At 27.1% G+C, this 15520-nt stretch overlaps 1 protein-coding gene and 1 long non-coding RNA gene across 4 annotated transcripts in view; one reads left to right on the top strand and one right to left on the bottom strand.

Annotated features, from left to right (window-relative positions):
* Positions 1–15520, top strand: part of sano (CABIT domain-containing protein serrano) — a 122221-nt gene that overhangs the window by 97782 nt on the left and 8919 nt on the right. The gene's annotated exons all lie outside the window — the stretch shown is intronic.
* On the bottom strand, positions 1857–6547 carry LOC149033156 (uncharacterized). Its single transcript, XR_016175880.1, has 2 exons — positions 2653–6547; positions 1857–2573 (listed from the first exon to the last, which is right to left on the bottom strand). It is a non-coding gene; the product is annotated as an uncharacterized LOC149033156 (long non-coding RNA).

Below are 15520 nucleotides of genomic sequence, written 5' to 3'. Positions count from 1 at the left end.
TAATCTAAATTAGTTTACCTAACCTCCAAATTAATTTATATTAGTATAATATATTATACATAAGTATAATATAAATTAGTTTGGAGGTTAGTTACTAATTTATATTTATATTATTTATTATATTTTTATTATATTTATTATATTTAATATAAATTAGTTTGAAAGTTAGGTAAACTAATTTATATTAATTGGAAATTAAGTCAATATGTTTTGTCTTAAAATTTCTTAAACTTCTATTATACAAAAATGGCAACCATATGCAATTATAAAAAGAACATACCACGTTTTTTTCTTTCCTTTTTATTTTTTTATTTTTTTTTTTTTAGATTCAAACAACGTTTTACAATATCCCCCAATAAAGTAATATAAATTGGTTTAAAAAAAACCAAAATATAATACCCGGTGTAAAATAAGTTGATCATAAATGATAATAAAAACATATAAATACGTAGAAAGGTTATTATAGGATCGTTTGTGGTAATATTTCAATAAACTTAAATTCAAATACTTTTAGATTCTAACGGATTGCTCTTATCTTATCCGATCCAAATGGGATAAATCGTTGCATACCCACGCGTATGGTTGCCGACAGGATGCGTGGGAGTTTTAGGACTCTGAAAGCTTTCTCCGGCAGACATACTGACGACGCTTATGCGAAATGCATCGTCTCCCCATCATCTTTTTTCTTTTTTTTTTTTTCTTATTCTTTTTATTAAAGAAAGATGAGCATAGATTTGGTCGATGGGAAAATAGGTGAAAAAGTGTCATGAATGAGTCAGTATCGAAACGTTCGGTTGGTAGATGATGAACGGGGAGAAGAGGAAGGAAAAGGTTTCAAGTTTTACTTTAGAAAGAAAGGTACATGTAGGCAGACAATGGGACAAAGTGTCCATGAAACAAAAAAAAAGATATTTATATAAAGAGAGAAAGAGAAAGAGGGGAGGGGATTTTTTTTTTCTTTTTTTTTTTGTAATCGCGAGAACGCGTAGTTCTTCGTGATTTGCATGCAATACCAACCGTAATACGATAAATATGTATGATTTCGGATGAGACAAGAGTGAAAATATATTTGATGGAATAACTACACACGTGTACTTACACATATATATATATAATTATAATGATATATAAAGTTTATCTTAATTAATATAAATAATATAATATAAATTAGTTTGAAGGTTAGGTAAACTAATTTATATTAGTTAGAGATTAGGTACTAATTTATATTTATATTTATTTTATTTATATAAAAATACTATTTTTCCAATAAAAAATTACAATTAACAACAAGCATGTAAATAATTATAAAATCTTTTTTTTTTTTAAGATACAACCTTTTAATTAATCTAATCTACGTATTCCTACAAAAAAAACATTTCAAGTGCAACGAACGAAAAGTGAAACGTTTTATTTCGTCAAAAATTACTTGAAGTCAAAAAAAGAAACATTTATTTTACATCATTCCAAACGATATGTAAAATCTTATCATAATTCTAGATAAGATACGACAAACGATAAATTTGTTTAGATAAGATGATACGATTCTGATATATAATTCTTATTTAATTTTCTTCATTTTTAATCTTCTTTATCCATTAACTGAATATATATAATATGACTTAAGTAGTTCTTATTTTATTCTTCTTCTTCTTCTTCTTCTTCTTTCTCGTTGACATATAAAATTTCATAGTCAATTTTATCTTTCAACCCTCCCCCTCCTCCCTGTTCTTTATCTGATTTAAAGGAAGATGGAAAGATATTGACTGAACTTGTACAACGTAAAATTGGCTTGGTATTAGACGAGTAATGATCAAATCAATTCATATGTATAAATACATATACAGATATACATATGTATTTATGTACAGATACATATATATATGTATACTACTTAAGAAAGTTACTCGATCCTTACGTAAGGCTCATTTAATCGAGAAATATTTCTCCTCATCTTTTAACATCTTCTTTTTCTTCTTCTTCTTCTTCTTCTTCTTCTTCTTCTTCTTCTTCTTCTTCTTCTTCTTCTTCTTCTTCTTCTTCTTCTTCTTCTTCTTTTATATCTTCTTTCATTATTTATTTATTTATTTTTTGTTCTTTTAATTCTATCGAACCAATTACTCTCCTACACGCATTGAAAACTTAAACGCCCGCGCACCAATCTTCTTCGATAGGATGCATTAATATCTAAGTTAAATTATAAAAATATTGTGGTTATGTTTATTTAATTGATTTATAAATAATTTACAATATTAATTAAAAAGAAACTAATATGATAATATAGAAAAAAAATAGGAAAAACAAGTAGAATATGTCAGTGTATGGTCAGACATGTTCAATTGATTTCGTACGAACAGAAAAAATTGTACATAACCTATAATATCTTTCTCTCATCTTTATATTTTTATTCATATTAATTCACTTTTGATTAATTAATATTCTCGAAAATATTTTCATCATAAATTTTGAACAGGACAACTCAATAAACCATTTTTTAGTCAACCATACATAATATACACCATTTACATATATATTGGGATCTCTGGCAGGGGGGATCAGTGGCGTAACAATTCGACCTATCTACTCTAATTTTGAATTTAGCCACCAGATAGCGTATTTAAGTGCTAGAGATCCCACGTGGCGTAGCAATTCGACCTATCTACTCTAATTTTGAATTGAGCCACCAGATAGCGTATTCAAGTGCTAAAGATCCCACAATACGTGTTTGTTAATAATAATGTAAAATAATGTAATATTTATATTAATTAATAAAATTATATTCACAGAAAAAGAAAAAAAAACTTTAATTATTAAATATAATTTATTATTCAAAATTATTTCGTTCCTACAAACATTTTAATTAAAAGTATTCACCACTCAAAGGTTAGGATATTAAAATATAAAACTATGCATGTGTGTAGAAACGACATTACTTTCTGGTCCCCCTAATACATATATACAAATGTGACAATTCCATACTTAACGCATACACACATATACACATTAATAATACACGAACACTCTAAATGAAAATGAAAGAAGTTCATGTCATGATCATAGGTAAAATTGAGCATCCTTCCGAGCTGAATATAATTGGCCTCCCCAAGGATCATCCTTGCTTAATCGAACCCTTGTAATTCTACCTTCTTCTTCTTCTTATTCTTCATCATCATCATCATCATCATCATCATCATCATCATCATCATAGTATCCACCTACCCTTTCTCTCTCTCTCTCTTTCACATACCACAAAGGTAAAAAAAAAAACCTTGCAACGGACTCTTACGATGCTGCCGTGTCTCGTGAGTATGCAAAAGTATGCAGAATCATGTACACACACACACACACACAAATTTACTATCGAGTATCTGTTCATACATATGTCTGTCTTTCTATTAGTATGTGTGTTCACGTACACACGTTTCTGCGTGGGCGGAGACCAGTAGCCGGCTCACAGCACGGCCGGTTGATCGGCCTGTTGGACCGTGACGTGCCAACCACTACCACTTTATTATTACTACTGCACTACCACTCTGGGTCTGTTACTCTCGACGATCTTCACCGAGTACCAACTCTCCCTCTCCCTTCCTCCCCTAACCCCATATCCTTCTCTTCTTACTCTTTCTTTCATTCTTTCTTTCTTTCTTTCTATCTTTCTTTCTTTCTTTCTCATGGTGTCTATGCTTCGTTTCTTAGTCTTTCCTACTCTAACCTGCATACCTTCTTGCCATTCTTTTATTTCTTTTTCTCTTTTCCTTTTTTCTTTCTTTATCTTTTACTTTTCTTCTCGTACACGAATACGAACCGAACACCACCGGCTGACTGGCTAGCTGGCTGGCTTTATTACTTTCGAAATCGTCCATTCCTTACGCATCTATTCTATGACCGGACCCAACACCCAGTCACTGTTCACTATCTCAGTCAGATATACCGGGTGTAAACAATATCAACTAGCTTCGTTCTAGTCCCTATGCTGACTACCATTTTTATATTTGAAGTAATTGTGTTAATTATCGATAGGTTTTTATCTTATTATTAGACTTTTAATTATACTGTTAAGTATTAGGTGGACCGGATAGTAACGTCGCTTTCTAACCTTAAATTCAAAAGAATACATTTCTAATAAATTTATATTTTTAGTCAATAACATAATCAACCTTGTTATCAACAATCTTTCTTCATCTAGTACTTATGCAAATTTTTAATATCAAATTGATAAAATCCAATCGATTTTTTGATAAAAATATACAAAATTTGACATTTGTTGAAACGACATTACTTTACGGTTCACCTAATATTATTGTGCATTTATACATGTGTGCAATTGTATCTTGTTTAGGTTAGGTTTATAATAATTTAATCATAGAATATAAAATAGAAACATTTCTACAAATTTTCTTATACATTTTAATAATAATAATAATAATAATAATAATAATAAAGAAAGAGAGAGAAAGAAATAGATATTACAAAAAGATGATGTATAAAATCATACGCAAGTGAGAAAATGTTTCGTAGCCGCAGAAATTATCTTCGATAAAAAACTTGTACGATCTTCGATATTCTTCTTCGTCTTCGTCTTCGTCTTCTTTTTCTTTTTCTTTTTCTTCTTTTTATTTTGCTTTTTTTTATTTTTTCTTCTCTTTCAACGATCATTTCTTCACTCGAAAGAACGGAAGAAAACGCACGATCTTATTTCTCCTAACAGTTCTAAGCGCTTGATGTTACATAACTCAAGGGAGTCTTTGGAAAGGTGGGGGAAATCGTAAAACTCGCTAGGACGTGTAATCCTCTTTGGTGCTTGCTAGAATTCTGTCTATTATCGTCCAACTATGACGTATGATTTTATTATGATCGAAAAATAAGATGCTACGAGCCACAAGTTGCTGTGGTTTTTTTTTTTATAAAATGTTGATTTATATATAATTTTAAAATATTTCGTAAATTATAGCAACATGTAAAATAATAGCGCAATTAGAATGGGATACATGAAATAATAATACACGAAAAAAATTGAAAAAAGTAAGGTTAGTTGTGTAAAATCTGAAAAGAAAAAAAACGTGAAATAATTGAATTGTGATATACACCGCCATCTATTGAAAATCTTCCAGAATTTAGAGACTTAGATAATCTTTAAATAATAAATTCTTTAAATTAGTGATAAAAATTAAAAAAAATAATCGCGACAATAATATATGTGGCTTTGTTTGGAAAAATATATTGTCATTTAATATAATTCTAAAATTATTTAATAAATTATAACACAACACAGACAATAATAACCATAATTAATAATGGAATACATAAAATAATAATACACGAAAAAATATAAAAAAAAATAAGGTTAATTGTGTCATATGTAAATCTGAAAAAAAAAACCTGAAAAATAATTGAATTGTCATACAACGCGCCATCTATTGAAAATCTTACAAAACCTGAAGACTTAGATTAACTCTAAATAATAAAACCTAAAATTAGCCGATAAAAAATACAAAATAAACGCGATAAAAACTTTGTAAAATTTGAAACACACACACACACACAATTAATATTTAATTTTAATACAAACATTTTAAATTAATATCATTTAATTATCAGAGAAAAAATTAATCTTATTCTATACAAAATATCATTTTGAATAAAGGATAATTTAATTGACCTTACAATAGTCTTCTTTTTACTTATACAAGGTTTAAAATATTATAATGTGAATGAAAATATTGAAAACATTTTTTCAAAGTTAATTTTTATAAAAAAAAAAAACAATCCATACAATTTATAAAACAATTTATAATACAATAAATGGTCCGAGAACTTTTGATTTATCCTAATGTACGTGTTAAACACACACTATTACGTATTTCTATTTCTCTCATTGACTTTTATTGTTAGTTTCTTTTAAAGACAAATCTGACTAATAACTCTAGGAAAGTCACCTGATAAGTTATCTTGCCTCGTCACGTTTAACGACGAATAAAAAAAAAAAAAAAAGAAAAAGTAGAAGTGGAAGTAGAAGTAGAAGTTGAAGTAGAAGTAGAAGTAGAAGTAGAAGTAGAAGACGAAGACGAGAAAATCTAGACGAGATCATCTAGTGAACAGGCTGTTCACCTATCACGCGTTTCGACAAGAACTCTAAGCGGATGTAAAGAAAGAGAGAGAGAGAGAGAGAATCAGAAAGATAAAATGAAAGAGAATGAGACAGAGAGAGAAAGAAAGAAAGTAGCAATACTACTACTACTATTTTAATCAGCTTCCATCGTGGTCGGAAGTTAACGATCGATCGATCGACACGCACTTCAACGATTTTTCAAACACTCCTTTAACATTATCGAAACACTTCGTCCACTTTAATATATTCTTCTTATTTTATTTTTTACATTTTTTATTTAACTATTAAATTATAACTTGTTAACAATATAGTAGAAGACTCTAACTTGTCCTTCGTAGTATAATACACTTATTTTTTGTTTTTTTTTTTTTCTTAATTTCGTATTGGCAAGTGATTAATCAAATGATAACAATTTCATTTAGTATTCAATTATATATATATATATATATATATATATATATATATATATATATATATATATTTTAAATAAATCAATTTTATATTTACTTTGACTAGTTTTATCATATATTTCATCTGTTTTTTTTTAATTATTATTATTATTAATTAAATTTATCTCAAACTCAATCTTTCTTTCATTTTTTTCCTTTTTTTTATTCATTTAACTTTGTACGAACCTACAGATGAGATTATAACAATTTACATAAATTTTCTGTCAACTTGTTTTCAATGTTTACTTTTATATTAGATTACTCGTTTCAAAGTTTCTAATAAAAAGTAATTAATATATTCTGATATATTCTGTTTATGGCATTTTATATATATATATATATATATAAACTTGAAAGCTAAGGAATAAGTTGATTAATAAGTTAACTTTTTTTTTTTTTTTTGTTAAAAATGACCTCTTCTATTACTTACTTCCTTTCGTTTCATACCATGACTATTGGGAATATCTTGTATTTACTTGAATGCACAATCTTAGCCATCATTTGTTACCTGTACATATCCAATATTTGTCAATCATTAAATACTAGCACAAAATAAATATACTTAACTGTATCCTGTCAATGTTTTACATCTTCTTGATATAAGTCAAGTTTTACAAAGATTAGAAAAAAAAAGAAAAAAACCAAAAACCATTTACCACCATTTCTTTCTCGAACTTTCTTAACCTTACTTTTTCTTAACTACTTCTTTTTATTCGTATATTATTACTAACAATCATATAACATGCAACAAATCATAGTGTCATGCATTTTATTTCAAACATTTCTTTACCATATTTTTACATGTACCAATTACCTTTCTTTATTTATCCTTTAACTTATCATAGGTATCCCTTATTTTGTATCTCATAACAAAATTATCATTAAAATACAACAAATCATGGTGTCATGTATTTTACATCAAACATTTATTTATTATATTTTTATATATACCAATTACCTTTCCTTTCTTTCACTTAACTTATCAGATAACCCCTTTATTTCTATTTCATACTAAACAATCATATAACATGTAACAAATCATAGTGTCACATATTTTATACCAAACATTTCTTTATCATATTTTTATATGTACCAGTTACCTGTCCTGTCTTCCACTTAACTTATCAGGTATCTTTATAGGTAACTTATAAGGTATCCCTTATTTTGTATTTCATAATAAAATAATCATTAAAATACAACAAATCATAGTGTCATGTTATATCCCATTCCCATTTCTACTACTATTGATTGGTACCTATCAAATGATGAGTTGTTTCCTGACCGTACTCAAACATATTCTTTTTACAAACCAAAGAGTAAAGGTACTCTCACTCTATGTCTCTCTCTCTTTCTCTATCTCTCATTTTCAAAGTGGGGGTTGAAGTGGACAGGGGGGGGGTTGTAGGAAAAGAAAAATTTGTGCAAACGAGAAAAGAGATGCGAGTGGACTCAAAGTCATTTCGTTGAAACGCGCAAGAACGCTTCCGAGAAGTGTGCAAAGCCCAGTGGGTGGTCTCCATTCAGTGATGTTTATGGCTGTGTCGTGGCAAAGTGGCTCTGCATAGCATACAGAAGAGAGTGTAAAAGATAAAAGAAGAGAAATAAAGAGAGAGAGAAAGAGAGAGAGAGAAATAAATAAAATAGAAAGAGAAAGAGAGTGAGAGAGAGAGAGAGTTACACTCTTCGTTTCTGTTCTGTTGGCGCCCACCGTGTGTCAGGTCGAAGACCCTACGTTCGTCAGGTTCAACTTATCCCCTATCTCTGTCTCTTTCTTTACTTTTCATTTTCTTTGTCTTTCTCACTCACTCTCTCTATCTTTTAACCTTTTCCTTAGTCGACTTAACCGATTTATTTCGAGATCGATCGGGAATGAAAAGGGAAAGCACGACCTTCGTCTTTGAAATACCCCCCCCCCCGTTCCCCCCCTCTACCCACCAAATCCTCTCTAACTTCTCACCAGAAGAGATCGATAAAAGATCGATGGAAGAAATCTCATTCGGTGCAAGTTCTGTTACCCCTTTTCGTTTGACTTTCACTCGACACGTTGGAAGGGTTTTTTTTTTTTGTAATATTTGACTATATTTTTATTATTTTTTGATTTATATTTATATATTAGGATGCTTCGGATATGTGTTGGTGTAACTTCGTTATCAAATGTTGATTTAATATATATATTTCTAAATTGTTTAGTAAATTATAACGATACACAAAATAATAGCACAATTAATAATGGAATACATAAAATAATAATACTCATAAAAATATAAAAAGTAGGGTTAGTTGTGACAAATCTGAAAGAAACGTAAAACAATTGAATTGTAATACAACGCCATCTATTAAAAAACTTACATTATAAAACGTTGATTTAATATAATTCTAAACTGTTTTAGAAAATTACAACAATACACAAAATAATATTACAAATTGATAATGGAATACACAAAATAATAATATTCGAAAAAATTTAAAAAGTAGAGTTAGTTGTGACAAATTTGAAAGAAACGTAAGATAATTGAATTGTAATACAACGCCATCTATTAAAAAACTTACATTATAAAATGTTGATTTAATATAATTCTAAAACTATTTAACAAATTAGAACACATCACACAAAATAATATTACAATTAATAATAGAATACATAAAATAATAATACACAAAAAAAAAATATTAAATATAATATTCTGTTAACAAAGTTAATAGAGAATAAACTTAACCTCAATTTCCTCAACCCCTTCGATTGAATGTACACATGTATTTAAAAAAGAAACAAAAATTAGAATGTATGTGTGTGTGTATTTTAATTAACGTACGAAATTTAAATGAATCATTTTATTAGTTTGTTTGTTCTTTCGGTTAATTTTTAAACGAGTAACCGATTATTTATTTATTTAACTTTTACTATACGTACGAGACGACGTAATTACGGCAGTCGTACGAGCGCATGTTTCATCTCGTAACGGCGAGTTGTTTCGAAAGGAAACCATCGATATAAGATATATATATATATATATATATACATGTGTGTGTATTTATATATATATATATACATTCATTAAAACTACTCGCGTGTTAGCTTTTCATTTCTAAACCCGATAGAGTGTAACCTTTCTCGATCGAAAGAGGATAGAATCTGAGCGTTCACTTTGTGAACAACAAAACAAAAACCAAATTACTTACTTGCTTTTTGTATTATATATATAAAATAATTTTATTAAACATTATATAATAATAATAATAAAAATAGAAATAGTAACAGTAATAATATTATAACATAATTATTATTAATTTATATATATATATATATATATATATAATTAATATGTATTATTTAAGTGTGTAAGTATTATTTAATATGTGTATAACTATAACTATAACTTGTTTTTTTTTATTATTATATATAAAATAATTTTATTAAACATTATATAATAATAATACTAATAATTTTTAATAATTATGATGATGATAATTATCATTATTATTATTATTATAATATTATGTGAAAAAATTTGTTGCATAAAATATAAATAAAATCTAAAGAAATGATATTACAGTATAATGATATTGCATAAGATCAAATTAAGACTCTGGAAAATGAGATGATTTGCTTTTCTTAATTGAATTTCCAATGTTCGCGGACTTGAAAATCTTCCGCGATTTATCGTCTGTGATTATCAGTCATCAAGAAAGCAAGAAGATACCGTTTGTTCCGTTATGGGAGGATATTACAAGTAAGAAGTACACCGTAGGCATCGATTAAACGATACAACGTTGATCGATGTTGGAACATTATCGCTGTTTCCTTGTTAAAATAATCTGATTAATTAACTAAAGAGATAAATAGAAAAGAAAAAAAAAAGAAACAAAACAAGAAGAAAAACAAACGTAATAGAATTTTACTTTGAAATTATTATTCCCAAATAATTTTATATAAACAAAAAAAAATTAAACTTAAATTTAATTATCTTTATTTTTTTTTTTTTAATTAATTATTATATATATATATATAACAAATTATTTATCACGTTTATATTATTATTAATTATATTAATTATTTATAATATTAATTTATTTTATTATTTATTATTCAAAAAAAAAAACAAGAAAAGAAACTTATGAAAAAACGGCCATTTTATTTATATTTTTTATTAGAATTTTTTTTTCTTCCAATAATTTATTTCTATTTTTATTATTCATCTGAAGAATTCAAATTCTAATTTGTCCAATTTTTGTTTCCTTCATTTTATTATTTTGAAGTATAAGTAAATCTGTGAAGATTAAACATGAAACGTACTGTATATTATTAAGTATGCACATTAAGATATTAAATATGGAGAACATTGAAGTGAAATTAAGTCATTAGCCTTTCTAATTGGTGGAATTTGCTCCACCCTATTGTTGTGTAGTTCTAAAAAGAGAAAGAAGGAAAGAAAAGAAAGAGAGAGAGAGAGAGAGAGAGAGAAAGAGAAAAAGAAGGTTATATACCGGGTGAGTCACTAAAAACTAGACAAACATTAATACCTTGATTATTACTCTTTATGATAAACATGAATTTCTTCTAAAAAAAAAAACAAAACAAATCTCATTCGAAAATATTTGCGTCAGCAAAAAACAAAAACGACTTTCCAAACCACCTAATAAATAATAATTAAATATAATAAAAAAATAAATATTAATTAAATATAATTATTAATTTTGTTTAATGATCATAGAATCGAATATTCGATAATTTCCATTAAATAATAAAAAAAAAAATCTAACATTTTACAGATCAAAGAGACTCCTCGATCAACAAATCAATCATGTCATTATTATTATTATTGTTATTACTCAATTTTCAAATAAAAAAAAATATATATATGTATATATATACCCATACAATTTATCGATCAATAATAATAATAATAATAATAATAATAATAATAATAATAATAGAAATCACATCTAAAGATATTCTAGTTTTCTATCTATACATCACCGTGAATAATTTAAAAATGAAAGGAGGAGAAAGAAGAAGAAGAAAACGACGAATAGCAGAAGGTGAGGTGAGGTGAGGTGAGGTGAGGAGGAGGAGGAGGAGGAGAAGGATGGAAGGGAAAGGGGGAAAGGTTCAAAAGGATCGAAGTCCGTAATACCGTTACGAGTTCGTGCGAATCGATCCCCAGCATCCCGATTTGGTCCAGCGTTCGTTCGTTCGTTCATTCGTGCGTCTTTAAGAGGCACGTCTTAACGAACGCCTTATTCTCTCGGTTAGGCATCGTGTCACTGGGTTACTAGAAAATTTTCCAGACGAGCTGGCAACCGCTAGGAATCTCTTCTATATACATATATGTATATAATATATACATATAGACATATATATATATGTCTTTCTCTTTCTAACTATACCGTGAGAGCAACAAATTCGTGAAAGTGTGCGAGATCTTGCATACTCGATCTTGCCATCCTCCTTTTGCAGAAACATACACTCCGATCTCTGTTTATATATATATATATATATATATATATATATATATATATTGTGTGTGTGTGTGTGTGTGTGTGTGTGTGTGTGCATAATATAACATACACAAGCTTAAAGAATTTATATATGAGTTTATGTACCTATATATGTATATATTGTGTATTGTATGTGTGTGTATGTGAAATCTGCATAGAAAACAGGGATAGGTCCCAAGTCTCGTGACACTACGTGACGCAACACTTACATGAATAGTATGTAAGAGTGAAAAAAGAGAATGAGAGAGACAGGGAGAGAGAGAGAGAGAGAGAGAAAGAGGGCAAGATGATTCGAGAAAGAGAAAGAGAGAAAGAGAGAGAGAGAGGAAAATCACCGTTAGATGTAACAGCAACAACAAACAAATAAACAAAACTATCGCAGGAACCTTAGTTTCTTTGTCGTATTGGTTTTGTGTGATTCGTATTCGTATAAGTAAGAAAAGGAAAAGTAAACTATAAAAAATGGTATCCTATTCGAATCGAATGTTTAAAGATATTTACGATCTCTCACGAACTTCGTTCATAGAGATGTATCCCACGATATATTTTAAAATGGTTTGATTATTTATTTTTCAAAAATAAATTCTAAGAGATTTATTATATATTAATAATTAAGTAAAAAAGTCACGTTAATATAAAAAAAAAAAATGGTTTTTATTGAAGGACACAAATTAATGAAATTTATATCAATAATTATATTGGTGAACGTTTTTTCCAAACTATAGGATTGGCAAGTAAATGATTGCGAATTTTGTCGATAGATGGCTTTTTAAACTCAGCAATGACTTAATTACCAAATTATTAACTTTTATGTTAAACAAAATAAAACAAAACATGTAGCATATTATTTAAAGTATTATTATAATTTTTATTTTTGATAAATGAATTAATAAATTATCAAATTAATTATTTTTCAAATAAAATTTATGTGAAATATTATTAATAATTTTATTGATGAAGTATAATTGTTAGTAATTTTACTATAAAAAATTATAGTGTAATAATAATATTCTAATAAATAAAAAATTAAATTAATTAAAATATATATATATTTATTTATGTAAATAATAAAAACAATTAAAATAATAAAATAATAATATATTGGGATCTCTAGCACTTGAATACGCTATCTGGTGGCTAAATTCAAAATTATAGTAGATAGATCGAATATCTACGCCACGTGGGATTCCTAGCACTTGAATACGCTATCTGGTGGCTAAATTCAAAATTAGAGTAGATAGATCGAATTGCTACGCCACGTGGGATCCCTAGCACTTGAATACGCTATCTGGTGGCTAAATTCAAAATTATAGTAGATAGATCGAATTGCTACGCCACGTGGGATCCCTAGCACTTGAATACGCTATCTGGTGGCTAAATTCAAAATTAGAGTAGATAGATCGAATTTGCTACACCACGCCCCTGTCAGAGATCCCAATAAGTAAATAAAATGACCAGAAAAAAAAAATGAAAATAAATTTTATATCGAATAACACTAAAACCTAATAATTATTGTTAACAATTTTACAATGATCAATCAACATATCATTTTCTTCATTAGTACTATATATATATATATATATATATACCTATATGATCGTTAAAATTAATTCTATTACAGTCCCTTTGAAAACGAAATCGTAAATCCAAATGCGTAACGTTGAAATATATGCGGGTGAGAGAATCCTATTTACATTTTTTTCTTATCACCTTTTCTTAAAACGACCAATGTGTCTTATGCGGGCTCGTATAACAATAATAGACACAAAATTTCAATTATATTATACTCGTTATCTGAAAACTTACAGACTGATACCAATATACAGAGGGTATGCAAGAAAAAGAAAAAAAAAGGTAAAAATTTGAAATTTTGCGATTTGTTTGCTATAAAAAAAAAAACAAACAAACAAACAAACACGTGGCAACGACCTGAAGCATTCATTGGCCAAGGAAAAAAAAACCAACCTCAACCTTGTTTCTAATGAAACGGAGGTCGTAACCGGAAATTCATGACTTTACTTTCAAATTTTACATACGTGACACGTACGCACGATCGATAGGACACTTCCGACATGTTGCTCGTTAGAATTCACCATTTTATTTCATACATATATATATATATATAGTATACATATATAATTACGAATACTTCATCAACATTCAAATTCATTTAGCATAATTCATTTTCCGTTATTGTATCATTTCAAAGTATTCCATGAAGAAGAAGAAGAAGAAGAAGAAGAAGAAAAAGAAAAAGAAAAGGGGGGGAATTTTGTTTTCTCCAGCAGGTGTCCTCAATGTCCCAGCTGCGCGTTGTTCTCTTCTATTATTCACGTTGAAAAAAAAAAAAAAGAAATAAATAAATAAAAATATAAGAGGAATGAGAGAGAGAGAGAGAGAGAGGATATATAAAAGGTAAAAGAAATGTAAGAAAAGAAGAGAAGAGAATCGATAAAAGTAAACCACGGAAGACACGAGAAGAAGGAACTCGCGTCACGCTCGTTTACGCCACTTTTGCGGCAGTTTACACGAGTAATCAGTTCACGTGTTAAAGTTTACTTTTACGAGACAGAGAAAGAGAAAGAGAAAAGATCAAAAGAAAGAGAAATTTGTTGTTGTTGTTGAAAAAGTATTCTCGAGAACGAGAGTGAACATCATTCAATTACAACTCACAAAAAAAGAAAAATACAAACATTTTTCTTTAGTGTAATATTATTTCAAATGAAAAAAAAAAAAAACTCATTTTATATAATATTTTCTTGATAACTAACAAATTATATTACTTATTACATCTAACAATAATAATAATAATAATCATCATCATCATCATAATAATAATATAAATAATATTAATTTATTTATTTGATCTTAAAGTTGAAATATGCTTTGGGTTGATTGATTTTTTTTTTAAATTATACCCCAAAAAAAAATAAAATATTTACTTTTAAAACACAACTTTTTATACAATCATGTTACATGGGGATAATTATTATTATTATCATTTTTAAATCTATGTTAAAAAGAATAATAATAATAATAATAATAATAATAATAATAATAATAATAATAATAATATTAATTTAATTTAATTTAATCGTGAAATAATATAATATTCTTTATAATTAGCAAATTATTACTTATTACATCAAACAATAATAATAATAGTAATAATAATAATAATAATAATAATAATATATTAATATAATAATATTATAATAATAATATAATATAAAGTTATTATATAATGTAATAATAACTTATTTTTTTATTTATATTAATATATAAAATAATAATAATATATTATTATTACAATAATAATATATTAATATAATATTATAATAATAATAATAATATATTAATATAATAATAACATAATATAAAGTTATTAATGTAATAATAACCTATTACATCTAATAACAATAATAATAATAATGCATACATATATATAAAATGTAATTAATCGTGA

The sequence above is a fragment of the Polistes dominula genome, unplaced genomic scaffold (genome assembly GCF_049000335.1).
Source record: "Polistes dominula isolate Pdom_NZ unplaced genomic scaffold, Pdom_raw_medaka contig_15, whole genome shotgun sequence".
NCBI lineage: Eukaryota > Metazoa > Arthropoda > Insecta > Hymenoptera > Vespidae > Polistes > Polistes dominula.
This window is presented reverse-complemented; position numbering and strand designations above follow the sequence as displayed.